Raw genomic sequence first — 27403 nt, forward strand, 5'->3', positions numbered from 1 at the left:
TGAGGCACATTTCCAGTGCCATCACCTGATCCTGTAAATTAATTCATTTCTGTTTCAGCAGGTGCAGGACCCCTTTTTTTTTGTTGTGAATGGCATCAAAACATACACAAAGACTATTAAGGGAGCCACTGCTGATAGAAAAATCATTTCCTTTGTCAGGGGCATAACATTTCTGTGTAATAATCATCCTGGTGTTTGTGCAAAAAATCAGTTGCTGCAGTTCTGGGGAATATCAGTCAACGCGATCAATTTATGTTTTTTGGTTATCAATGTGCAAAGCAAGTACCTAAAAATGGGAATGTTATTAGAGAGTTGCTTCTGCATAACATGGGCAACAGCATTTATATTAAAGCCTTTCATCTGTTCAATGTTCCAAGGCATGTTACAGAGTTGTAAACAAAATTTGTGACATGCTGATGGCTTATTCAAATTGATTCATTTTTTTTTCTTGAAGCAAGGAAGGCAGATATATTTCCAAATTAATTCTGTAATTTAGGGTCTTATGAATTCAATCGATGATGTGAACTTTGGGAACAATGAAAATAAGAAATAGGTAGAAAGCTAAAATTTAAGGAAAGCAGGGTTCCAGCAGTTTTAAAAGTCAAATGGATGACTGAGGTTTGAGATGTGGCAGAATTTTAAACCTCGAGGTGATACTTCAGGAGCAAACATATACAGGTGCTTAACCTTTTATCCGGAATCGTCAGGACGGACACCTGCTGTTGTTGGGAATCTTCCAGATTTCAGGATCATTTTAAAATGGCGGTCCCTTTAACCAAAAGCAATGTTTAAAAATTGCACAAGTGTTCAGTGAATTTAGATAAAGACCATAATATCACCAGCATGTTTTTTTTTAAATTTTAAAGTATTACTTCAGAATAAAACTGGCTCAGGCGCCCATCCCCACCACCCCTGTCATCTCCATCCTCTTTGGTGGAAAGGTGACTCTCGGCCCCGAGCACCCAGTGGGAGAGAAGCAGGCGCTGGCTGGCTCAATGCTGGCACTGGCAGAGTGGTTTCAGCTGTGTGGGGGATTATGGGTAAGGAAGACCGCATTGCTCCCACATTGTGCCATCGCCAGCCCCCGGAGTGAGTGAACTCCGGGCTCGGCAGCACTGCACCCCTGCTGCCGCATCGGGATGCAGACGGACAGCTGGGGGCAGGGGGCAATGAATGGAGGGGCAGGGGCGACTGACAGACGGATGGCCAGGGTTGGAGGCGACCAACAGATGCTGGGGGTAGGAGAGGGTGACAGTCGAGCGACCGACGGGCAGCCAGGGGAGGGGAAAGGGGGAAATGGCCGGGGGCAGAGGGGAGCAGGGTGACATACGGCAATGGCTAGGAGGGGGGGGGCGTGGCAAGATGGCGTAGAGTCAAGACGTGTGATCTCGACCTCTCTGGCCGGACTTTTAAGTAACCGTTTTTAACCCCTTGTTTTCAAGTTTAAACTTTTAAAATTTTAGTTTAAAGTATTAAGGAACTGTTATGGCCATTAATGGTAAAAAGATTAAATCTCAAGTGCAGAAGAAGTTACATTTTTGAAGTGTTGAAGATTGGGGCCTAAATAACTTGCTACAGCTTCAGGTTTAACTTCCTTAGTGCCTAAACCACAAAGACTGCCTGTGGGAGCTCGAAAAAAAAATGTCTACTACTCACCAAGTGAAGGATGGCGCTGGAATTACCCATTCTCTGGAGGAAGGTGTGTGTTCCCAAGAAGTGGATCCCGATTCTGGAAGACTTTCGATTTTAACGGAGGGAGCATTCAGGAAGACGACTCCATTGTCTGAAATGCTTCAGGAAGCACTCCAATCAGAAGATACCGATCTCCGTGATTTTGTGAAAAAACAACGAGCTGCGGTGGGAGACCAGCGTCGACCTCCTCAGGAAGTCGGGGTGCCATCTCTGGGAGTCCAGACCGGCAGTAAAACCGTTAAAATGCCTTTTGTTGAGTTGCAGCAAGAGCTGCAGTTACCTGGTTTTGCCACTACGTCAGAGAAAGCAGGGCTGAGCTTTTCTGAGCTACAATGTAAGCAGTTAAATGCTGTCATCCAGCCTATAATGAATGAGCTGGCTCAAATGAATGTTAGTATAAGTTCAGAATTGAATACAGTTAAAGCACATGTGGAAGCATCTTGTGAAGATTTTTTAAAAATTTCAGTCTGCTTTTTTGGAATGTAAACAGCAAGTGGCTTTTAATACAGAAAAAGTGTTGAAGGTTGAAAAATCCGTTATAGAATTGCGAGAACGTGAGAAGGAGTTAGAGAGGAAAGTAGACTACTTGGAGAACCAAAGCAGAAGGAATAATGTGAAAATTGTTGGTTTGCCAGAAGGTATGGAAGGACAAGATCCTCTTCGTTTTTTTAAAGACTGGATCCCACAAGTACTAGGGCAAGAATTTTTTTCTGGAGGCTTGGTATTGTAAAGAGCTCATAGATCTTTAAGAAGAACACCTTTACCTGGTCAACCACCGAGACTTGTAATAATTCGATGTTTGAATTATTTGGACAGAGAAGCAATACTTCGACTAGCAGTGCAAAATGCGAGACAACGACAAACTCTTATTGATTCAGAATAGAAGAGTTTTTTTAAATCCTGATTTGAGTCAAGAAGTCATTCAACGTCGACGTTGATTTAATCCAGTTAAAGAAGTTTTGTGGTGTAAAGGTTATAAGTCTACTTTTCGCTATCCGGCAGTGTTGAAGGTGTTTTATGGAGACTATCAATCTTGGTTTTTTGAGAATGATCGTGAAGCAATGATGTTTGCTGATTCATTGCCAGATATAAGAGGACAAAGACGTAGTCCACCATTGTCTCCTAAAGAAAAATCTGGTTGTTCTGGAAACGGAAGAAATGGCAGAAATGGGAAAAACGGGAATGGAAAGAGTTCAACTTCTTTTGAAATGGGATCTCCGAGTTTGGAATCTCTTGGATGAATAGAAGAATTTTCTTATTCTTATTTTACTTTTTCTTTCTTTTCTAATCTTTTTATTATTATTATAATTTATAAACACATACAGTTCAAAGAGATATGAAAAATACATAGTAAATAACGAATTAATACAGAGATATTAAACAATAATATTGCAGAATAAAAATATATCATAAAAAATTTTTTAGATCAGTTTAGAGTATGAACTATCTCTAAAAAAGATATAATTAATAAAAATATATTAAAAAAAGAGAGAAAAAAAACCCCAAAAAGGAAGAAAAAACAAATCTGAATTAAAAACTTAAAAAATAAAAAAATTAAAATACCTACCGATATAGCTAAACCACGCCGATCACTCCAATCTCATCTAGCAGCCCAATTATCATACATAATCATAAAAAGAAAACAGAGCCAGATCAACTCACCACAAATGAAAATATTGAATAAATGGTCGCCAGGTTAACTCAAACTTAGAAGGGGATTCATAAACAGAGTTTCTAATTTTCTCTAAATTTAAACATAGTATAGTTTGGGTAAACCATTGGAAAACAGTGGGAGGATTAATCTCTTTCCAATTCAATAGTATAGATCTTCTAGCCATTAGTGTAAGAAAAGCAATCATACGATCCGCAGGAAGAGATAAATAAGTCAAATCTATCATAGGTAATCCAAAAATTGCAGTAATGGGATGTGGTTGTAAATCAATATTCAAAACGGTAGATATAATGGAAAAAATTTCCTTCCAATAATTCTGTAAAGAGGAACAGGACCAAAACGTATGTGTAAGGGAAGCTATTTCCAATTGACATTTATCACATATAGGATCGATATGAAAATAAAAGCGATGGAGTTTATCTTTAGACATATGAGCCTCAACCTTCATATTTCCAATGAAAATTGGAATAAAATTCTGCGACTGGTAAACTCCTCTTCTCTATGTGCAAAACATTCACTGATACAATTTAAAGTTGTTCATAGAGCTTATTTTACTTTTTATGTTATGATATTTTGATGTTATTCTTTGTTCGGCTGGGGAGGGAGGGATTTGCTCTAAGTTCTATTAGTCATCAGCCACTGGTGGGTGATCCACACCCAAACTTTTTTTAGGGATTACTACCTTTTGGTAGTTTGTTTTTTTTTGGGGGGGGGGGTTTAATTAAAAAAAAATTATTTTAATTTTATCTAGCCTTTATGATTTTTTTCTCCTATTGGAGGGCCTATTTACGTTGATTTGAGCTTTCTTATCAAGCTATTATTAGTCTTTAGTAATATTAGTAGATATGTCAAAGTTGAGATTTGCTACTTTTAATGTTCGAGGTTTAAACAGTCCGATTAAGCGTAAGCGAATTTTGGCGTATATTAAGAAAATGAAAATTGATGTTGCTTTTTTACAAGAAACACATTTGAATGTCAAAGAAAGTATGAAATTGAAGAGGGACTGGGTAGGGCATGTATATTCTTCTTCATTTTATCTTTTGAATTACAATCAATGGAGGAAAAGGCAGGATGTATTCTTAAATTGAATTGTAAGATTTTTAGTGAATTTTGGACTTTACTTAATATTTATGCCCCAAATGTAGATGATGAAATATTTATTTCAGATGCATTTTTATATCTGGGTCAGGCTAATGATAATATTTTAGTTGGTGGTGATTTTAATTGTGTTTTGGAACCTTTATTAGATAAATCTCCGAAGAAAGTTAAGAAATCTAAAATGGCAGTTCAGGTTCAAGAGTTGATGAAAGATCTTAATTTAGTAGATATTTGGAGATGTCTTAATCCGACAGAGAAAGATTTCTCCTTTTACTCATCTAGACATGAATCGTTTTCAAGGATTGACTTTTTTTTTTTAAGTATCGGCACATTTACAAGGGAAAATACAACAAACGGAATACAAAAGTAGGGTGATTTCAGATCATTCTTTGTTATACTTTACATATGCAACCTCTGAGAAAATTCAAGTGTCCTATCGTTGGAGGTTTAATACAATGTTATTAAAAAATATGGAATTTATTGATTTTTTGAAAAAACAAATTAATTTTTTTTGAAAGAAAATTCTAATTCTGTTCAAAGCAGGTTTGTATTATAGGATGCTATGAAAGCTTATTTGAGAGGACAAATAATTAGTTATACTTCTAAAATAAAAAAGAATCAATTAAATCAGAGTCTTGAATTAGAGAAAGAGATTGATGAGTTAGAAAAGGAATTTCAGAAAGATGGTACAGAAGATCAGAAAATACAATTATTTAGGTTGAAACTGGAATATAATATTTTGCAATCTTATCAATTTGAATGTATGATTAAGAGGACTAAACAACAGTATTATGAATGGGGAGAGAAAGCACATAAGGTATTGGCATGGAAATTAAAGAAAGAACAGGTTTCGAGGACTATTAATGCTGTTAGACGGAATTCTCTTATCACTGATAAACCTCGTGAGATTAATGATGAATTTTGTTCATTTTATTATACTGAAGTTATTATATAACTGAAGGAAAACAAGAAAATGGATCGATTGATCTTTTTTAAATCATAGTTGAATTTACCGACATTAGAGGATGCAGATATACAGGAGTTGGAAGCACCATTTACTGATTCTGAAATTAAAATGGCTATGATGGAAATGCCGAATGGTAAATCGCCTGGTGATGATGGATTTTCGGTTGAATTTTATACATTTTTTTATGGCAACGGCTAGGAGCGAGGCGCTCAGCCATTTTAATTACCAAAAAAAGTGCCTGTTTTTGGAGGCTGCTGGTGTTTGGAATCCTGGATATAAAGATATGAACCTGTATCTGAAATGTAAACATTTTGGCATACTGACTCTGGGAAGAGGTGAGTGCAACACAAAAGTCTGCAGACAATGTGATTGTAGTAAAAACACACCAAAATGCTGGAGGAAATCAGACGGTCTTTCAGCGTCAAAGGAGATAAAGATATATTGTCGACGTTTCGGGCCTGAGCCCTTCAAGGAATAAACAAAGAATAAGCAACAAAAAAAAAACAGTAAATTGCAGAATAGAGACAGTGCTGGCAGGGGGATGAGTCCAGACCAACAAAAGTTGTTAATTGAATATGATAAATGGAGAAGTGAGAATTAGTTACGTCTGTGAAAGGAGACAGTGAAAAAAGAGAGCAGGACTGGTGGAAGACAGCAGGGGAAGAAGTGAGGAGGTGGAGTTAGCCAGAGAAGGTGATATTAAAACCATCCAGTTGGAGGTTGATATAAATGGAAGAAGAGGTGGTGTTCCTCCAATTTATGGGTGGACTCAGACTGACAGTGCATGTCAACAAGGGAATGGAATGGGAAATTTCAATGGTGGCCACGGTATTGCTTCGGGCAGAACCGAGGTGCTCAACAAAATGATCTCCAGACTGCACCCAGTCTTTTCAATGTAGAGGAGATCACAACGGGAGCACCAGATGCAGTAGATAACCCCTGCAGATTTACAAGTGAAATGTTGCTTCACTTGGAACGACAGTGTAGGGTCCCAAATGGTCATGAGGGAGGAGATGTGCATGCAAGTGGAGAATTGCTTACGGTCACAGGGGTAGGTACCAAGGGGACAATTGGTGCAGAGGGAGGAGTGGGCAAGGGAGTCACAGAGAAAATTTTTCTTTCCACCCACATACCGCCTTAAGCAAACCCTTACTGATCACAGAGCACCTATGGTATAGGAAATACTTAAAGTGTTATGTGAGTGGAAAGAAAAAGGTTAAGAATCACTGCCCTAAACAGTCTTTCCAAGTGAAGCAACATGTGAATCTGCAGGAGTTATCTACTGCATCTGATGCTCCCATTGTGGTCTCCTCTGTATAGGTTAAAACCTTGTGTTTTTGCTTCTTAGTAATTTTGTGCCTATCCCTTTAAGGATAAGTATTGTTTGTAGTGTTACCATAGTTACTATGACATTATAGGTTGTAATATCCAAGGGGACCAAGAGTTTGTATCTCAATCTTCAAAGAATCTTGCCAGAGATGTATGCTCAAAATACTTCTTTGAATTCATCTTAATCATTTGTTATCGTCTTATTCATCTCTTATCATTTTATATCTTTTTTTAATATAACGGAATGCTTTGTTTATTCATTGTTATAAAAATCTTGATGCGAAGTTATGCAAAATGTTCATCCATTTATATCAACCAATTCTTCTTTCTTTGGCTTGGCTTCGCGGACGAAGATTTATGGAGGAGTAATGTCCACGTCAGATGCAGGCTCGTTTGTGGCTGACAAGTCCGATGCGGGACAGGCCGACACGGTTGCAGCGGTTGCAGGGGAAAATTGGTGGGTTGGGGTTGGGTTTTTCCTCCTTTGTCTTTTGTCAGTGAGGTGGGCTCTGCGGTCTTCTTCAAAGGAGGTTGCTGCCCGCCGAACTGTGAGGCGCCAAGGTGCACAGTTTGAGGCGATATCAGCCCACTAGCGGTGGTCAATGTGGCAGGCACCAAGAGATTTCTTTAGGCAGTCCTTGTACCTCTTCTTTGGTGCACCTCTGTCATGGTGGCCAGTGGAGAGCTCGCCATATAACACGATCTTGAGAAGGCGATGGTCCTCCATTCTGGAGATGTGACCTACCCAGCGCAGTTTGATCTTCAGCAGCATGGATTCGATGCTTGCGGAGTCTGCCATCTTGAGTACTTCGACTTTGGAGATGAAGTCGCTCCAATGATTGTTGAGGATGGAGCGGAGACAACGCTGGTGGAAGTGTTCTAGGAGCCGTAGGTGATGCCGGTAGAGGACCCATGATTCGGAGCCAAACAGGAGTGTGGGTATGACAACAGCTCTGTATACGCTAATCTTTGTGAGGTTTTTCAGTTGGTTGTTTTTCCAGACTCTTTTGTGCAGTCTTCCAAAGGCGCTATTTGCCTTGGCGAGTCTGTTGTCTATCTCGTTGTCGATGCTTGCATCCGATGAAATGGGTCAACCAATTAAAGCTACATAAATCTGCATCTACTCTGTTTGGTTTGTTGAATTGTTAAGTTTGTAATTCAGAATATCATCCTTGCTTCTCTTTGAAGATGACACATTTTGAAATTGGGAAATACTAGAAAATGGAAAGCGTCATCTATATCCTCTACATCGGAGAGACTGGACGCAGACTGGAAGATCGCTTTATTAGGTGCCTCGGCTCTGCCCACCGCAATAGTGCGGTTTTCCCAGTGGCCACACATTTCAATTCCCTATCACATTCCTTTGCTGGCATTGCTTGTCCATGGTCTCATGCTCAGCCAGACTGAGACCACCCACAAATTGGAGGAACAACACTTCGTCTTCCTATTGAGCATCCTCCAACCGGATGGCATGAATATCGACCTCTAGGTTTTGTTAAACCTCCCCCTTCTTCCCCCAGTTCTGTCTTTCTCCCTTTTCCCTGTTTCACACAATTCTCACCTCTCCCCTTATCATATCTAATCAACACCTTTTGTTGGACTAAGCTCCTCCACCTTTCAGCACTGCCTCTATTCGGAGACTTCCTGTTTGTTTTTTGCTTAGTCTGCTTATTCCTTAAAGAAGGCCTCAGGCTCAAAACATTAGCAATATATCCTTGATTCTAATAGAATGCTGAAAGACTGGCTGAGTTCCTTCAGCATTTTGCTGTTCTTTACCCATTTTTGTTTCCATTGTCTGCTTCCTGGGGTTCAGTTATCTTAAATTGTTCTAGTTGTTGATCATCACATGACATTTGAAGGTCATTACATCAACCACATCACCTTCATTAATCCAATTTTAACTCATGAAAGAATTAAATTTACAAGTTCTCAAATGTGATTTGGCTTTAACAAATGTGTGCCAAATTTCATTTATTAACCAGTTAGTTTTATTCCAAATGTATGTCTCGAAAGGTTTCCTAACATTAATATTATCCAGCATTAGAATAACATTTTCAGTCATCCATTCTCATTTCTGTAAAGAAATGGAAAATGTTTGTCTCAGCAACCTACCAGGACCTAGTGTCATTTCTACTGTGTGTAGTAAATGTTGTTAAGCAGATGTTTTCTATCATAATTTCCCTTTTCTAATTTACATCCTTCAGCATTGCTCTGAGTCTGATTGCATTCTCTTCTTTAGTGAATAGGAGTGCACTGTTTAAGCCATTACTCACTACCTTTGCAAAATTTGACTGGAGAAGGATGGTATTTTAAAATGTTAATAAGATTATCTTTTCATGAAGTTTGATATCTTGTGTGTCCATAATATTTTGAACCTTTCATGTTATTTATTAATTTAATCTAATTCATTCTCTTTTTCACTTGTCTGTGCCTTCAGTATTTACCTTGATTTCTCATCATTAGCTTCCTTTTTTATATTTTAAATTCTATATTTCATTATTCAGGAATAATTACTGTACTACACTCAACTGATTGTTTAACTCTCCTCTCCTAAATTAGACATTTTACTTAGATTTACTTACAATGGTTGTATAATGATTATAATTTCCAAGTGATATCCCCATTTACATCGGTTTCATTAGGAGAATCTTATTGCCCAGAATCAAAAGAAACAATGCCACTTTCTCATTAAGTCAATCAAGAAGTACCTGTACCCTCAAATACATTTCAGAAGTTCTTTATCTCTTTGAACTCAACCCTAACCTAACCATTTGCAAATTCACATTATCACCATTCTACTCTCCATTTATATAATTTCCCTGTGGATTTTCTTTCTTGCAATTGTAAGTTTGAGATGTATATCAGACACCTCGTGTGGTGTAGCACTCCTTTTATCTTAAATTTAACAAAATTACTTGCATCCATGACCTCAAGTTTGTCAGAGCCATTTATTTTGTCTCCAACACTATAGATTTCAGATTTATTGTCAGAGTACATAAATGACATCACATACAACCCTGAGATTCTTTTACATGTGGGTGAGGCAGAATTACCATTGGCAGTGCAAAAAAAAACTGTACACAATGTACACATGCAAACGAACACAGGCGCTCCCCTGCTTACAACAGTCCGACTTACAATTTTTCAAAGTTACAATGGTTTGAATCGTACTTTCAATTTCGAATTCCGATCTGTTCCCGCACTTGCAATATGCGGTACGCTACTCTCTTGTGATGCTGGGTGATGGCATCAGACAGCACTCTCTCGCAATGCTGACTCAATCATGCCCAGTGTGCTTTCAGCTGTGTACATTAATGGCTTTTTTCTGTGAGGAAGGTATTCAACGTTTAATTATTTAAAAATGTTATGTGCAGTTTTCTTTACTGACTTATGATTTTTCAACACATGATAGGTTTGCCAGAATGTAACCTGGCAAGTTGAGGAGCACCTGTAAACAAATATAAACAATTGACTGCAATACCAAAAGGAAAAAAAGCTACAAAGTGCTAAAGTAAGAGTCCTTAAATGAGTCCTTGATTGAGTTCATTGTTGAGGAGTCTAATAATTATGGTGTAGCAGCTGTCCTGAACCTGGTGGTGTGAGTGTTGTGGTATCTATACCTCTTTCCTGATGGTAGCAGAGAACACAGCACATGCTGGGTGATGTAGATACTTGATTGCTGCTGCTCTCCAACGACTGCATTCCTTGTAGATGTGGGGACAGTTTTGCCTGTGATGTCCTGGGCTGTGTTCACTACCTTTAGCAGGGCTTTACACTCGGCAACCTTGGTGTCTCCATACCAGACCATGATACAGCCAGTCACCACACTTTTCACCACAAATCTATAGAAATTAGTCAGGGTTTCTGATGATACCAAACCTCCGCAAATTTCTGAGGAAGTAGAGTTGCTGACGTGCTTTCATCAAGATGCCATTAGTGTGTTGGGTCCAGGAAAGATCCTCCAAGATAATAACTCCCAAGAACTTAAATTTTCTCCCCCTCTGATCCCACAATGATCACTGGATTGTACACATCTCGTCTTCCCTTCCTCAAGTCAACAATCTGTTTCTTAGTTTTGGTGACAGTAAGTGCGAGGCTGTTTTTGGTGTACCATTCAGCCAAGTTTTCAATCTCCCTTCCGTATGCTGAGATATTCCCCCTTTTTTTTACAACCAACTATCATAGTATCATCAGTGAATTTCTAGATGGTGTTGTAGTCATTCCAAGCCACACTGTCACAGGTGTAAAACAAGTAGAGCAGGTGGCTAAGAACACAGCCCTGTGGTGTTCTGGTACTGATGGAGATTGTGGAGGAAGTGTTCTTACCAATCTTCACAGATTGTCATCTGGAGGGGAGGAAATCCATGATCCAATTACACAGTGGAGTTTGCTGATCAGTTTTGAGGGGATAATGGTGTTAAATGTTGAACTGTAGTCAATAAAGAACATCTTGATGTATTCATCTTTGCTTTCGATGTATTCCAGAACTTTGTGTGGAGCCAGTGAGATGGTATGGTAGGCAAATTGAAACAGATCCAAGTTGCCACTCACACAAGAGCGGATATTCTTCAACATTAGCCTTTAAAACACTTCTTCATTGCTGATGTAAGTGCTACTGGTCAATAGTCATTAAGGCAGGTTACTACGCTCATCTTGGGCACCGGTATGATGGTGCCTGTTTGAAACAGGTGGGTGCCACACCTTGCCGGAGATGTTGAAGATATCCGTGAATGCATTGGTAAGTTGGTCAGAACTGATTTTTAATGCTTGGCTGGGTACTCCACCTGGACTGGATGCTTTCCTCAGATTCACTCTCCTGAAGGTACCCCACATGTCATCTTTGGATATGGACAGAAGAGGATCATCAGGGACATGGGTGTGCAATGAAGATGCTTTGTTGTTATTATGGTAAAAAAAAAAATCAGACTTAGAAGGCATTGGGTTCATCTGGGAGTGAAGCTTTGCCATCTCCTGCACCAGGTTTTGTTTTATAATAGTTTATGTCATTTAGGCTCTGCAACAGCTGTTAGATATGCCTCATGATTTCCATTTCCATCCAGAAACTCCACTTCCTTAATAAATAGTGTCATGTTACCTCCTTCCCTATATATTTTTTAAAAATCTTGTATCCAAGAATACTAAAATCCATGTTTCAGTTGTGTATTGACACACAACTGATACACACAATGTTGAAGATCAATTCCTGGAATGCAGACAAGACTGATTTCTGGATAATTTTGTTGAGAAACTGATTGGGATATTGGCTATTTTAGATCTAGTCTTATGCAAGGTGAAAGAGATAATTAATGACCTTATTGTAAAAGAGTCAGTATAGTCTAAAGAATTTTTCAGAACCATTAAAACATGGCATAACTCTTTATTGATTTACTGTTTATCTTTTTTTTATAAAAAGTATTGCACGATTGTGCAATACTTTATGATTAAATGGTGACCTTAACATCCTCTTCCTGTTCTTCAGGTTGCATTCTGACCACAGTCATATTTTGGCTGTAAGGTACATTTTGATGGTTGAGTTAGCCACAAGCACTGACTTCTTTTGTGGATTCTGCGACAGGCCTTTCACAGCAATGCTAACAATAATTATGACCTATATGTTCTACATTTTGATCATAAAAGAATTACCTAGTGCACAGGTCTTGTGCTAAAGTCAAGCAGGACAGTTTGGAGATCCAATAGAAATATGCTCTGCACACACAAAACACTATCGCCAAGTTCTGCCAAGTCGTATTTATCTCAGAAGCACGCCTGAGACTGTTTAACTGCAGCGCCCTGTTCCAATTAGTCCACAGTGTCAGTCACAACAGAACCGGTGATGATCTCAAATCCAAGAGAATTCAACACTAGAATGCTCACTCTTTTATACGTTGGTCACTTCTCTGGATAAACATGGATCAATCCTTTGTGCAGCTCAATCCATCATGTGGCCATTACATCAGGCACTGCAGATTTAGGACTTCAAAGACAATAGCTTGGGTACCTAGCAGGCAGATAACTCTTTTGTGCACACATATTTGTCCTCAATTGTTTCTTGCACTCTTTGACTGACATTTTAGGATTTTTGCTACATTTTTCCCATTGCCAGAGGACGTTATCCAAGACATTCCCACATTAGACATTATGTCATTGCAGAAGTCAATCCTACCCCTCAGCAGAGTAATGAAAAAGTCATTATTACTACCCCTATTGTCAGACCCCAATGTATCATAGTGGACCACCAATGCCCTATTTGTTCCAAAAGACCTCCCATTACCAGGATTATAATATTGTTCCCCGACTTTGTAAACATTTTCCATTGTCCCTTGAATGTGGTTAGCTAGGTCCATGATGTTATCAAAGCTGTCGGGAATTTAGGTACAGCAGTCTTGGCCAATTAATGCACATGTATCTCCTTTCTCAGCCAGGGTGGCCATTTGGTTCTGCAGGGGTACTGTCTCGACAGCTAATAATTATGTCAAAAGCTCAGTGAGCAGTTAGTTAACCTCACTAAAGGCAGTGAAAGCCCCATTTGTGCAACTTCTATGACCAAGATATTAACTCTCTATCTGCTCAATCCATAGGCAGGAAGGCAATCATCCAACTCCTTTTGGCCTTGGTGATTGCCTTTCAGCTCAGGTCTGGTGGGGGTGCTCCCTTAGGTCTTTTGGGTGCTGACTGTTGGGTACTACATATCAGATAACAGTACCCTCACCAGGGTTTAGGATTTGCCCATGATGCCCATAGATCAGTTGGCATTCTAGGAAACCAGGAGTATGCTTAACCTTTGCATACCCAGTAGATACCATTGACTGGGTCAGGGGTCCACAGTGATGTAATGAACACACAAGCTATTACCATTGAGCTCCCCTTCTCTTCAGTATCACGATAGCAGGAGGCCTCAATTTACTGCTCTCTGTGTACTGCCAGGGCTATTTTATTTAATTCACTCTTGGCATTGGGGTGTAGGGGCTGTCATTGTCAGTACGATGGCCCATGCAGGCAACTGTTCACTCTCATTCATGTGTATGGCCGAGAGTGGAATCCATCAAAAATAACTCAGGATTCAACTTTTGAATAAGACCATGTAGAATGAATAAAAGTTCCAATATCTTCACCACATCTAAAACATGATCCAATATATTAAATTTCCATCTAATCAATTTCTGAGGTGCAATATATAACTAATGTAAAAAAATTATAATGAATCTATATCTTACATTAATTGAATTAGATACAATCTCTATATAAATTTTGCTAAATTTGTTGATCTTTTGATATATTTAAATCTTGTTCCCATCTTTCTCTTGATTTAAATAAATCAAATTTAGGTACTTTCTCTTATAATTTCATATATGCCATTCAGATAAATTTCTTCACAGTTCCATCAACATCAACTGTTCTAAATCTGCACAATATTTTAATACCACATCTGGTCCCAATTTCTCTCTTAAATAAGTTCTCATTTAAAATAACAAAATTGGAGAATTATACCTGAGGAATTTATTTATAAATGGGAACCAAGGTTAATGGTTGTTGACAGAGATGTTCCATTATTGAAACATTAGATTAATATTTGTAACAGGATTAAGTTAGAAAATTATGGAAGTCTTTTGTCACCAAAAATAACAAAAAACAGTATTACGTCAGATATCACATTTAATTCTTAACTGATCAAGTGACATCAATCTACAATTTTCATAATCTCCTACTTTAAAAACTCCTTTAGCATACAATATATCTAAAAAAGGGTTATCTTTTGAAAACGTTATGAGGATTAATTAATGGCAAATATCCAATTCAGATCACTGCCATCTTAATTTTTCTAATGATATTCTTGCCATCTTACCTTTCCAAATAAATTTCCTAACTTGTTTATTTAATTCCTGAAAAACATTTTTGCAGTACAGAAATTGGTAACGTCTGAAACAAATATTGAATTCTCAGAAAAATGTTAATTTTAATGCAATTGATGCTTCTAATTAAGGTTATAGGTAAATGTATCCATTTTTTTCAATTTTTCATTTATTTTCTTAAGTGACAGAATATAAATTTATTTAATTTTTTTTCAAATTATTATCTGTACATATTCCTAAATACTTAATCCCAACATCAGTCCACTTAAATTGAATATCTTGTTTACATTGTGAATAATCACCTTGTATTAATTCAATTACCTCACTTTTATCCCAATTTATTTTATAACCAGAAACTCTTCCATAATGCATAAATTGTTTATAAAGCCTAGGGAATAATTGTGGTTGAGTGAAATATACCAACACATCATCTGCAAATAAACTAATCTTATGCTCAGTTTTATTTACCATAAAACATTTTAACTGCAGATCTATATGGATCATTTGTGCAAGAGGTTCAATAGCCAAAGCAAACAAAGCTGGAGATAAGGGATATCCTTGTCTTCTTGATCTAGTCAAATTAAGTGATTGTGATATCAGCCCATTAGTTATTATTTTAGCTTTAGGACTTTTATAGAGTGATTTAATCCAATTTACAAAATGAAGTCTAAAGCCAAATTTATCTAAAGTTTAAATAAAAAATCTCATTCTATCAAAAGTTTTTTTTGCATCCAATGCAACTACAACACTTAAATACTTTATTTGTGCTAAATGAATTATATTTAATAATCTTACTATGTAGCCCAAAAGACTTTTCTATTACCTGCATAAATAAAGGAATTATTAAATCTTTAAATGCTTTATAAAATTCCAAAGGGAATCCACCCTCTCCAGGAGACAATTCAGTGCTCCTCTTTATTCTCATTTTTATTCTGAGGCTATGCCCTGTGATCCAAGACTCTCCACTACTGGAAACATCTTCTCCATGTTCACACTATCCAGCCATTGCAATATTCAGTAGGTGTCAATGAGATCCCCCTCATCCTTCCAGCAAGTACAGGCCCAGACCCATCACACCCTCTCATCCCCAGAATAATTCCCATAAACATTTTCTAGACCATCACCAATGTCAGCACATCCTTCCTTAGATATGGGACTTTAAACTGCTCAGAATCCTCCAAATGTGGTCCCTAGTCTCTTTGAACCTCTGCTTTCTGAATTCTCTCCCTGTTTAGAAAATAGTCTATGCCTTTATTCTTTCGACCAAAGTGCATGACCTTACACTTTCACTCTACAGTATTCCATCTCCTACTTCTTTACCCATTCTCCCAAGCCCCTCTGCAGACTCAATGCTTCCTCAACACTATTTATCCCTTCCCCCCACCTATCATTTGATCATCTAGGAACTTTATCCATACCATTAACACATTACATTAAAAATAGTAAACTCAACAGTGACCCTTGTAGAGCATCATGAGTCACTGGTAATGAGCCAGAAAAGGCCCCCTTTATTCCCATTGTCATTCCCAGTCAGCCCACCTTATGTCCATGCTGGTACCATTCCCATTGTACCATGGGCTCCTATTTTCTTCAGCAGCCTCATGTGCAGCCACTGATCAAAGACCTTCTGAAAATCTAAGCAAATATTATCCAGTGATTCCCATTCCACCTGTAATTTCCTGTTGCCTGTCATCAGGACACTCAACTACCACAGCCCAAGCTGAAATAAAGTTTGCAGCTGGACCTTCAAGGCTTGGATCTGCAGATATCCTGGAACCTGAATGTCAGTTCATTTCAGTGGCTTTCTCCAAAGCCATATTGAAGAAGCACCTCAGTGTAAATCTAGGTGGCACACCAAAGAAAGCACTGAGAAAAACAAAAAGGTAGAGTTTGATTCACAATTTCTGACTAAGATGTACTTCATATGTTGGCTTTTATTTTCATTTTATTTTCCAGACCATCACTAACAAAGGAGATTATACAGTAGATGATAGGGAAGTGCATTGGAACAGAAGTATCTGGGAATACAGATGCATGAAAGGGACTTCACAGGTAGATAGGGTCATAGAGATTTTTTTTGTCATGTTAACTTTTATAAATTAAAGTTGTAGTTGGGATGGGGTGGTGAAATTGTTTAGAACATTGGTGAGGCTAAATTTGGAGTATTGTGCACAGTTTTAGTCACCCATTTACGGAAAAGGCACCAGTAAGATTCAGAGTGCTGAGATGATTTTACAAGGATTTTGCTGGGACTTGAACTGAGTTACAGGGAAAGACTTTATTCCTTGGTATGTAGAAGAATGAGGAAAGATTTGGAGGTGTACAAGATTATGGGAGGTATAAAAACAGTAAATGCAAGCAGTTTTTTCGCCCCACTGAGGTTAGGGGAGACAAGAATGAGAGTGCATAGGTTAAGGGTGAAAGGTGAGATGTTAAGGGGAACACAAGGACAACTTCTTCATGCAGAGGGCGGTGAGAGTGTAGAACAAGCTGCCAGTTGAAATGGTGAATGGACTCAATTTTGATATTTAAGATAAGTTTTGGATGGTACATGGATGGGAGGGGTTTAGAGGATTATGGTCTGTGTACAGGTCAATGAGACTAGGCAAAATAGTTCAGCATGGGCCAGATGAACCAAAAGGCCTGTTTTTGTTTGTGCTGTGGAATTTTATGGTTCTACCAAGGAATTGCATGTGAATGAGAGGAATTTTGAAGTATCAGTAGTATTACAAGAATAAGTGAGCAGAAAGGAATTACCTGGGTTGCCTCTTTCTTGTCTCATTTTCCTTCATCAGCTTCTCATGTTAATCTTTTATGTGTTTTACCCACTTCCCTCAATTCCTTTTCAAATAATTTCCTTGAAAATTGTTCCGAGATTTAGAGTTGGTAAAGCTGGGGTTGTGTTTCTCCAGTTGTTAAAACTCTGATACATTTTGGAGGTGGAACTAGTTCAGTGAATGGTTGGAAGACTTGCTGACACTTGGGTCATGCTGTTTGTTTCTGTTATCATTCTGACCAACAAAAATTTGACACATTTCCTTTCAGGACCTGATCACAACCTTCTGACAGAAAGAAGAGAGTTCTCATGGGGGCAAACATAGCTAAGTCCATGCCAGGCTTCAAACTCAAGAAGGCAGCTATTATAAAGGAGCCCCACCACACAGTTCACAATCCCTTTCACTGCTAGCTTTGGTAGAACACACAAGACCAGCATCTCTAGGTTAAAGAACAGTTTCTTTCCAATGATAATCAGGCTTTAAACTTCCCCTTCATACACCAATCATGGACTAATCTGATACCAGAAATACAACTTTTTGAACTATTGTAACACCACTTTTCTTCTTGCACTATGATAACTGAGAATATTTATTATCTATCTTGTGCATTTATTATCTCATTTTTAATTTAATGTATATTATTGCAGTTGTTTTCTTCATGAAGTACATGATCAGCTGCAGCAAGTAAGATTTTGGTGCACAAGTTCATGAAGGTTAACTCATTATTGTTACCATTGTGCCACAGCCAGTGTTAATTTTCAATGCTGGGGACTAGTAAAGCACACTGGTAAGAGATTAGCCATTGCAAGCAGCATAAATAGATTAAATTGGAAATGCTAGTGATGCAAGCATATCAATAAGAAATTGATGTTATCTTTGTTCGCAGACTCAGAGGATATTAAAAGTTAATATTAGTCAGCATAATTCATCCTCAAGAGGACCTTTGATTCCATTGTCTGGTAAGATCTGGTTACTGACAATACTAATAAGATAATTCAAGATTGAGAAAAAAAATCCTCAAAAATCTTTTTACAGGTCATAGATCTAAATTAAGTAACCTAAATTTGTTGCTCTGTAATTTCTAATCCATACCACTAGAGGGAACTGCAGCAAATATTTAATTCACAAGCATTCTGTCCAGCTTGGAGCCTACTATCATGCATTAGACAATAGACAGTAGGTGCTGGAGTAGGCCAATTGGCCCTTTGAGCCAGCACCGCCATTTATCAGATCATGGCTGATCTTTCCCTTTCAATAACCAATCCCAGCCTTATCCCCATAACCCTCAACTCCCCTACCCACAAGAGCCTTATCCAACTCTCTTAAATCTATCCAATGAATCCACCCCCACTACCCTCTGTGGCAAAGCATTCCACAGACCCACAACTCTCTGGGTTAAAAAATTCTCATTTTGTTCTTAAACTATGCCCTCTAGTCCTAGTCTCACCCATCATTAGGGACATGTGCTCTGATTTCACCTTGTCAAGCCCTTTGATAATCCTAAATACCTCAGTCCAAGTCTTTTTAACCTATCCACATATGACTATCCTGCCATCCCGGGAACTAACCTTGTAAACCTACGCTGCACTCCCTCTATAGCAAGTATGTCCTTTCTTAAATATGGGGACCAGAACAGGACAATACTCCAAGTGAGGTCTCACCAGGATCCTGCATAACTGCAGGAGGGCTTCTCTACTCCTATGCTTCAATCCCCTCTTTATGAAAGCCAACGTACCGTTCGCCTTCTTCACCGCTTGCTGAACCTGCATGCTAGTTTTCAATGACTGGTGAACAAGTAGGCCCAGATCTTTGTGTTACCCCACTCTCTTGCTCAACACCATTTAGATAATATTCTGCTCTGTTTCTGCTTCCAAAATGGACAACCTCACATTTATTCCCATTAAACTTCATCTGCCATTTTCTGCCCACTTCCCTAAACTATTCAAGTCCCCTTGCAATTTCCTGACATCCTCCTCTCTTTACATTCCCACCCAGTTTAGTGTCATCTGCGTATTTGCATATGTTGTTATTTATCCCCTCATCCAAATCATTTACATAAATGATAAACAACTGAAGGCCCAACACCAACCCCTGCAGGACCCCACTCGTCACATCCTGCCATCCAGAAAATGACCGTTTATCCTAACCCTTGGTTTCTTATTTCTCAACCAATTATCTATCCACGAGAACATCCTACCCCTAATACCATGCTCCTTGATTTTGCAAACTAGCCTCCTGTGTGAGACTTTATCAAAGGCTTTCTGAAACTACACCACATCCTGAGTGGTGTACAAATACAGAGTGCTCTCCTGAGTTCACCCTCCTGGTTACGTCCTCAAAAAATTCCAAGAAAAAACAAGATGTTCCTTTAAGGAACCCATGCTGACTAGCTCTGACACTATTACTCCTTCCTAAGTGTTCTGCTATTTCACCTTTAATAATGGATTCCAATATCTTCCCCACCACCAATGTCAGGGTGACTGGTCTATAATTTCCCGTATTCTCTCTCTCTCCCTTCTTAAAAAGTGGTACAACATCGGCCACTCTCCAGTCTGCAGGCATTTCCCCAGAATCTAAAGAACTTTGGAAAATGTCAACTAGTGTCTCCACAATTTCCAGAGCAACCTCTCCAAGCACCTTGGGATGCAGCCCATTAGGCCCAGGGGACTTATCAGGCCTCAGTTCTAACAATTTGCTCACAACCACCTGCTTCTGGATCTGAAAATCCATCAAATTACCTAATGGCACCCCTACCTCAAGGTCCCTTATTACCTCCATGTCGTTGCACAGTATCAAGTCCAGAATTGACTTCCCCAGGTAGGTTTGGTCACAAATCGCTCTAGGAATGTATCTCAGAGACATTCAATAAACTCATTCTCTAGCTTTCCCACACCTTCTTGATTTTCCAAGTCCACTTGCAAGTTGAGTTCACCCATAACTATTATATCACTACCACTCTGACATGCCATTTTAAATTCTTTATTTATACTGATTCCCACATCAAAGCCATTGTTTGGAGGTCTGTATATGACCCCCATTATGGTTCTTTTGCCTTTGCAATTTCTTAACTCTGTCCAAACAGACTCTACTCCACCTGATTCCATGTCTTTCCTTTCCATCCCCTGAATTTCATTCTTCACCAACAGAACCACTCCACCTCCTCTATCTAACTTTCTGTCTTTTCGATAGGACGTATATTAATTTCCCAATCCAGTCCCTCCTGCAACCATGTCTCCATTATTTCGATAACATCATAACCTCCAATGTCCATTTGCGCCTCAAGCTCATCCATTTTATTCCTTATTCTCCGTGCATTCATATACAATACCTTGAAACTGTACCACCCTGCTCTCTCCAATTTGCTGCCTGACACCCTCTCCAAAACTCTATCCCTCTTTGCTCCCTCCAGCTTTGAGACATCACCGACTATTGGAACTACCTCCATGTTCTCCTTCCTATCCATTTCCTTATCAGTCTGGTTCCCCTCCCCCTGCCAATTCAGTTTAAAACATATCCAACAACATTATTAAACCTTGTTGCAAGTATATTTTCCCCCTTTGGATTTAGGTGCAACCCATCCTTCCTGTAGAGGTCACGTCTCCCCCAGAAGAGATCCCAATGATTCATAAACCCAAAACCTTGCACCAATCCTCCAGCTATACATTTAACTTTCTGATTTTTTCATTTTTGCCCCTTCCTGCATGCAGCACAGGTAGCAACCCTGAGATTATGATCTTGGAGGTCCTGCATTTTAATCTCCATCCTAGCTCACGGTACTCCCTCTTCAGGATCTCCTCTCTTAATGTCAATGTCATTGGTACCCACGTGTACCAGGACATCCGGTTGCTCACACATTCCTCTCAGAATACCATGAACCCTGTCTGAGATATCCCACACTTTGGCTCCTGGAAGGCAACATACCATGCAGGAATACTTGTCAGGTGCACAGAACCTTCTGTCTGTTCCCCTGATGATGGAGTCCCCAATGACCACCTTGTCCCTCTTCCCTCCATTCGGCTCCTTTGATCCAACCTCAGACTACCCATCTTCCCCAACATCATCCAATACAATATATTTGTTGTTAAGAGGAGTAACCACTGGAGTGCTCTCCACTGATTGAGCAACCTTCCTCCCACCCTTGACAGTAGTCCTCTTACCTGACTCCCCCAGTCTGGGGCTAGCCACCTGCTTGAAAGTCATGTCAATAACTTCCTCACTTACCCTAATAAGCCTCAGATCATCAAGTTGCAGCTCCAGTTCCTTAATTTTATCCTTTAATAGTTACGTCCCAGGACACCCCTTGAACACATGCACTCTGGGGAGGGAAAAGGTCCTCTCACTTGCCTCCTCACTTTCCCTGATCACAAACCTGGTTTCTAAGGAACTTCACCTCATTGCACTTGGCACAGACATGGCCATTTGGGAGGGAGGAACTCTCCCATGGTTCCCACATCTGGCAACTTGAGCAGAGTATTAACCCCATAGGTATGTCTCAGCCCTTTAATGGAAAACTGGCCTATGAAGGGTAAATAAGAAAGCCTACCTTGCTCCTCACCTGCTTTTACTGAAGCCTGATGAGCCAAAGCCTGGAAATCCCACTCCTTCACCGGCCTGCTCACTCACCTGGGCTGGTCCCTAATTCTTACCCTCCTTTTATTGGCCCTTGACCAATTGACCTATTAATCAATTAATTAAATAAACCTGGCCCAGTAAAACCCCTTAGAATAACACCTCTGACCTGCTCACCTCTTCCTTCCTCTATAATGAAGTGAGTAAATTATTTCAAAATATATATTGGTGTATGTTAATGCACTGTGGTCCAGAGAAACACTGTTTTGTCTGGTTGTAAATATACAGTCAGATAATAATAAACTTTAATTTGAACTTGGATTGAACTGTGCTTGGTACAGGCATTGTGGTTTGCAGTATGCTCCATTGCACATAGAAATCTGTTAATATTCGTAAACTACCAGACTGAATCAAATCTGGACAGTTACCAGGTATACTACTCGCCAAACCATGTTATCACTGCGATCTCTCAAGGTGGCTGCAAACTCCACCACGAGTATTCCTGGCAACGAGTTTCTTTGACTAAATTGACACTTCTAATTCTTGGCCCAAAATAATCGATCTGCCTGAAAGCTGGGCAGTACTTTGAGAGCCTTGATATTATTATGTCCCATTTTAAAATCACAACTAATATTTCAAGTATGGACATGTCTTCTGTTCTGTCTCATGGTGCTGCTGACCTGATGAATATTTCTTGCTTTTTCATTTTACATTTCTAGCATCTGTCGTACCTTCTTTGCCAAGTCATGTGCAAGTCTGCAAGAGACCAGCAATTAGACAGAAAATAACTATTGTTGCCAAACTGCCAAGATTAGATCCAACAAAAGGTTCAGCAATAGGTGGAAGGAACTGTACGAATAACTGATAAAAGAACGTTAAAGGATTATGCCTCATGCATGTTTGAACTCAACCTATGATCTGATTCTTGGAATCCAAATGTGAAATATACACTTCAGAGTTTTGATTATGCTGTTGCAATCAATTGTGCAGCTGTTTTATTCAATTTCAAATTATCAAGAATCACTCTAATGCCAGATTTGCTTTTGAGTGTAACCTGGCTTTCCAAAAATACAATAATTTTTAAAATATTCATGGTCACCAGACAGAAGACAAAGTACATCTCTGTCTATTGCTAGCAATAGACAGTCTGCTGAAGGAACAAAGGACATCAAACAGGATCAGTAGGAGAAAAATAATGGTTGATGTTTCAGATCTTCGTCAAGATCTTGATCCTCACCCTCCCAAAAGAAGAGCTGCTCCCTGAATCACAATGTGGATAATACCAAGAGGAATGCTTTAACCATACAGAAGCCTTTTGTTTTGGCATTTGAGAGGAAGTATGAGCACCCCACTCAAACTTGACTGTCTGAAGGTCCCATATTATCCTTGTCAGTCTCTGTAGTCAGTGGTAAGGTGTTAACTTTAAAGGAATAATAAGAGATGGTACATGCACATGATGGTTCTACTCAGTAATCATTTAAACAGCCTCACCTGGTGAGGCAAAGACTTGCGTGCACCACTTCCAACCTCATCTATTGCATTTAATTTGGTGATACGACCTTCTCTACGCCAGTAAGACCAAGAACAGACTAAGTGAACAATTTGCAGAGCACTTGCGGTCTCTCTGAAGTTGCCGTCTGAGTTATCGGTTGCACACCTTTTCAACTCACGTTCACATACCCACTCCAACCTGTCCATCCTCATCCTTCTCCATGTCAGAGTGAATTATAGAATTGTAGAAAACATTTAGTGAGGCCCAATGCAAACCAGAGGATAAGCGCCTCATATTTCCACCTGGTTAAAGTGCAACCATGAATTTTCCAAGTTCAGATAACCCTTAACCTCTCTGCTTCCTTCTCTCTCTCCTTTTCCATAACTTCTCTCCCTCCCCTCCCCCCCCCACACACCCATTTTCATCCTCCTGCCACACCAACCAGACTTCTTGCTCCAATTATTCCAGCTGCCCTTCATCTCTCCCCGAATGGTTACCATTATAATAAGACCGTAAGATGAAGTAACATAGAACATTACAGCACAATACAGGCCATTCAGTCCACAATGTTGTGCCAACCTCTAGAAACCTACTCCACAACAATCTAATATTTTTCCCTCCCTTACAGAATTAGACCTCCTGGCCTATTGAGTCTGCTCTGCCATTTGAATCAAGGCTGATGCATTTTTCCTCTCAATCTTTAATGATTTCTGCAGCAGAGCTCCTGAGTTTGTTAGGACCTCTGATTTTTTTAATTCTTCCCCCATTTTGCAAATAGTCTACTTTTTTATTCTTTCTGCACTTCCCTACACTCTCAACAATCTGCCACTTCTTTGCCCTCAATGTGTCCAAGTCCCTCTGCAGATTCTCTGCTTCCTCAATACTACTCACTCCTCAACCTAACTTTGTATGATTCACAAATTCAGCTACAAATAGTGACAACACTCACCCTGCCCTCTGACTCTCAAATTTCTGGCTGCCACTGGTGTCTTCCACAATGAAGGCGGATGCAAACTACCTGTTCATTTCATTCGCCATTTTTTTGTTCCTCATTAATATTTCTCTAGTATTATTTTCCAAGAGTCCAACACCCACTTTTTCCTCTTCTTTACTCTTTATATATCTGAAAATTATTTTTGGTATCTATCCTTATCATTAGCCTTATTTCTTAGATTTTGGTTGTCTTCATATTTCCACCTTCCAGCAGCTCTCAGCATCCTCACTATCCCATCCTTGCTTCCCCCCCCCCCCCTGACTCTATTGGCCCATCATTCTTCATCCCTCCTCAGTCCACCACTCAATTACTACCTCCTTTCTCACCACTCCCCCTCTCCCCTTTACACCAGCAAACTTCCTTCTCCACTCTCAGTCCTGATTCAGGGTCTTGATCTGAAATGTCACCAATTCTATTCCCAACACTGAAGCTCCTCAACCCACTGGATTCCTCCAACTATTTAATTTTTGATCCAGATTCTAGCATCAGCGATCTCTTGTGTCTCTGTGTCTCTCCTAAACCATTTAAACCTTCAAGCTTCAAGCTTAAGTTCAAAGTTATTGTCACATGCAACTCTAAGATTTTTTTTTCCTGCATGCCTGGCAGAATTTAAACTTATTGGTAGTGTAAACTGTACTCAAGAATATTATTTTTTCAGAATTTAGACATTCATCATGGAAAAGGCCATTTTGACCCATATGTCCATGCCGCCCAGGTACATTTTGAAAGGTGGGAGGAAACTGCAGATACGGGGAGAATGTACAAACTCCTTGTAGTCAGCGCGGGATTCAAACCCCAGTCCTGATCACTGGTGCTGTAAAGATGTTGCGCTAACTGCTATACCAACCGTACAGCTCCAAAAAGATATGTAGAAATGTAAACAAAGAAATAAATGTAAACAAACTGCAAAAAAAGTAATAAATAATGTGCAAAATAAGAATCCTTAAATGAGTCTTCGATTGAGTCTGTTGTTTAGGAGTCTAATGGTAGAAGGGTAACCACTGTTCCTGATCCTGGTGGTATGAGTCTCATAGCACCTATACTTCTTTCTTGATGGCAGAAGCAAGAACAGAGCGTACCCTGGTTGGTGTGGATCCTTGATGATTGCTGCTGCTCTCTGATGGAAGAGATTCACATACATATTCTTGATGGTTGGGAGAGTTTTGCCTGTATCCCCTACCTTTTATTGGGCTTTCTGCTCAGAGGTATTGGCACCCCCATCCCCCCATACCAAGCTGTGATGCAGCTAGTTTGCAAACTTTCCATTACACATCTGTAGCAGCTTGCCAAGATTTCCAATGCCATAGCAAAGCTCTGCAAACTCCTGAGGAAGTAAATCTGCTGATGTGCTGTCTTCACAATGACGGTATGTTGGGTCCAGGAAAGGTCCTCTGAAACCATGACTCCCAGGAATACATTTGTTCATCCTCTCCACCTCTGATCCCCCAATGATGACTGGATCATACACCCTGGTTTTCCCTTCCTGAAGACTACAATCAACTCCTTGGTTTTGGTGAAATTTAATGAGGTTGTTGTTAGTACACCGTTCAGCCAAGTTTTCAATCTCCCTCCTGTGCGCTGACCCATCACCCTTTTTATGCAGCCCACTACAACATCAGCAAATTTGTAGATGGTGTTGTTTTCATACCAAGCCACATAGTTATGGGTGTTTAATGAGTAGAGTAAGGGGCTAAGAATGTATCCTTGTGATGCTCCAGTGCTGATGGAGATTCTGGAATAGATTTCTTACCCATCTGCACTGATTTGAGGTCTGGAGGTGAGAAAATTCAGGATCCATTTACACAGGGGGTATTGTCTTTGGAGCTTGCTGATCAGTTTTGAGGGGATTAAAGTGTTGAATGCCATACTATAGTCAATAAAGTACATCCTGATGTAGGCATCTTTGCTATCCAGGTGTTCCCATGGCTTTGTGTAGAGACAGTGAGATGACATCTGCCATAGACCTGTTGCTGTTGGCAAATAGGTAGGCAAAATATTGCTGCTCAGACAGGAGCTGATATGCTTCAACACCAGCCTTTTAAAATATAGTACTTCATTACTGTGGATGTGAGTGTCATTGGTAGGTAGTCAATTAGACAGGTTACTACATTTTTCTTGGGCACTGGTTATATTGAGGCCTGTTTGAAATAGATAGGTACCATGCCCTGCTGGAGTGAGATATTGAAAATATTAATGAATATACAGATGCTCCTCAACTTACGATGGCTCGACTCATGATTTTTCAAAACTACGTTGATTTGACTGTCATTACTGGTTATCGTGTAACTGCTTTGGCTCGCAATATATTATGATTAAAATTGTTTTTTTTCAGTGTCAAATAAAAGGTATTTCAACATTTAATTATAAAATAGCCTTTGTTTTAGATAAATTTGCCCAGGTGTGAGCACATTTAAGGCGGCTAGGCTATGATATTTGGTAGGTGCGATATTCTTTTTTGACTTACTATTTTTCGACTTATGATGGGCTTCTCAGAATGTAACCCCATTATAAGTAGTGGAATACCTGTATTGGCAAGTTGACCAGCATAGATTTTCAGTACTCTGTACTGAACCAATCTGGACCAAATCATTTCCTTGGATTCACTTTCCTTAAGGCAGCCCCAATATCATCTTTGGATACTGACAGTAGAAGATCATTAGGGGACATGGGGATGTTCAGTAGTTCTTCCTTGTTCTGCAGGTCAAATCTGGTGTGCAAGGCACTGAGTTTGTTATCTCTTACTGCATCAGATTTGATTTTATAACAGTTTATGTCATTTAGGTCATTTAAACCTTGTGTTTTTGATTCTTAGTTAATTTTGTGCCTGTCTCTTTAAGAGAACTATTGTTTGTAGTGTTACCATAGTAATTATAGTGTAATATGTTATAATATCTGCCCAGGCTAACCACTTGGTCCTTTTCTACAAGATGTGAAGGAAGCGTGAGCACGAGAAATTTTTCTTT

General features: G+C 39.3%; 1 long non-coding RNA gene across 4 annotated transcripts in view; it reads left to right on the forward strand.

Moving 5' to 3' along the window:
• The window catches only part of LOC138757960 (uncharacterized), a 31908-nt gene extending 6528 nt beyond the window's left edge, over positions 1-25380 (forward strand). For 2 of the 4 annotated variants that reach the window (XR_011354008.1, XR_011354011.1), the window contains exons 2-5: positions 10171-10269; positions 11244-11363; positions 18272-18344; positions 22674-25380. This is a non-coding gene — a long non-coding RNA (uncharacterized lncRNA). Of the gene's footprint in view, positions 1-10170; positions 10270-11243; positions 11364-16304; positions 16492-16564; positions 16661-18271; positions 18345-22673 lie in introns of all 4 variants that reach the window. The other 2 variants (XR_011354009.1, XR_011354010.1) reach the window with 2 other exon arrangements.
• Positions 25381-27403: the final 2023 nt, after the last annotated feature.

Source organism: Narcine bancroftii, chromosome 3, assembly GCF_036971445.1.
Source record: "Narcine bancroftii isolate sNarBan1 chromosome 3, sNarBan1.hap1, whole genome shotgun sequence".
Taxonomy (NCBI): Eukaryota; Metazoa; Chordata; class Chondrichthyes; order Torpediniformes; family Narcinidae; genus Narcine; species Narcine bancroftii.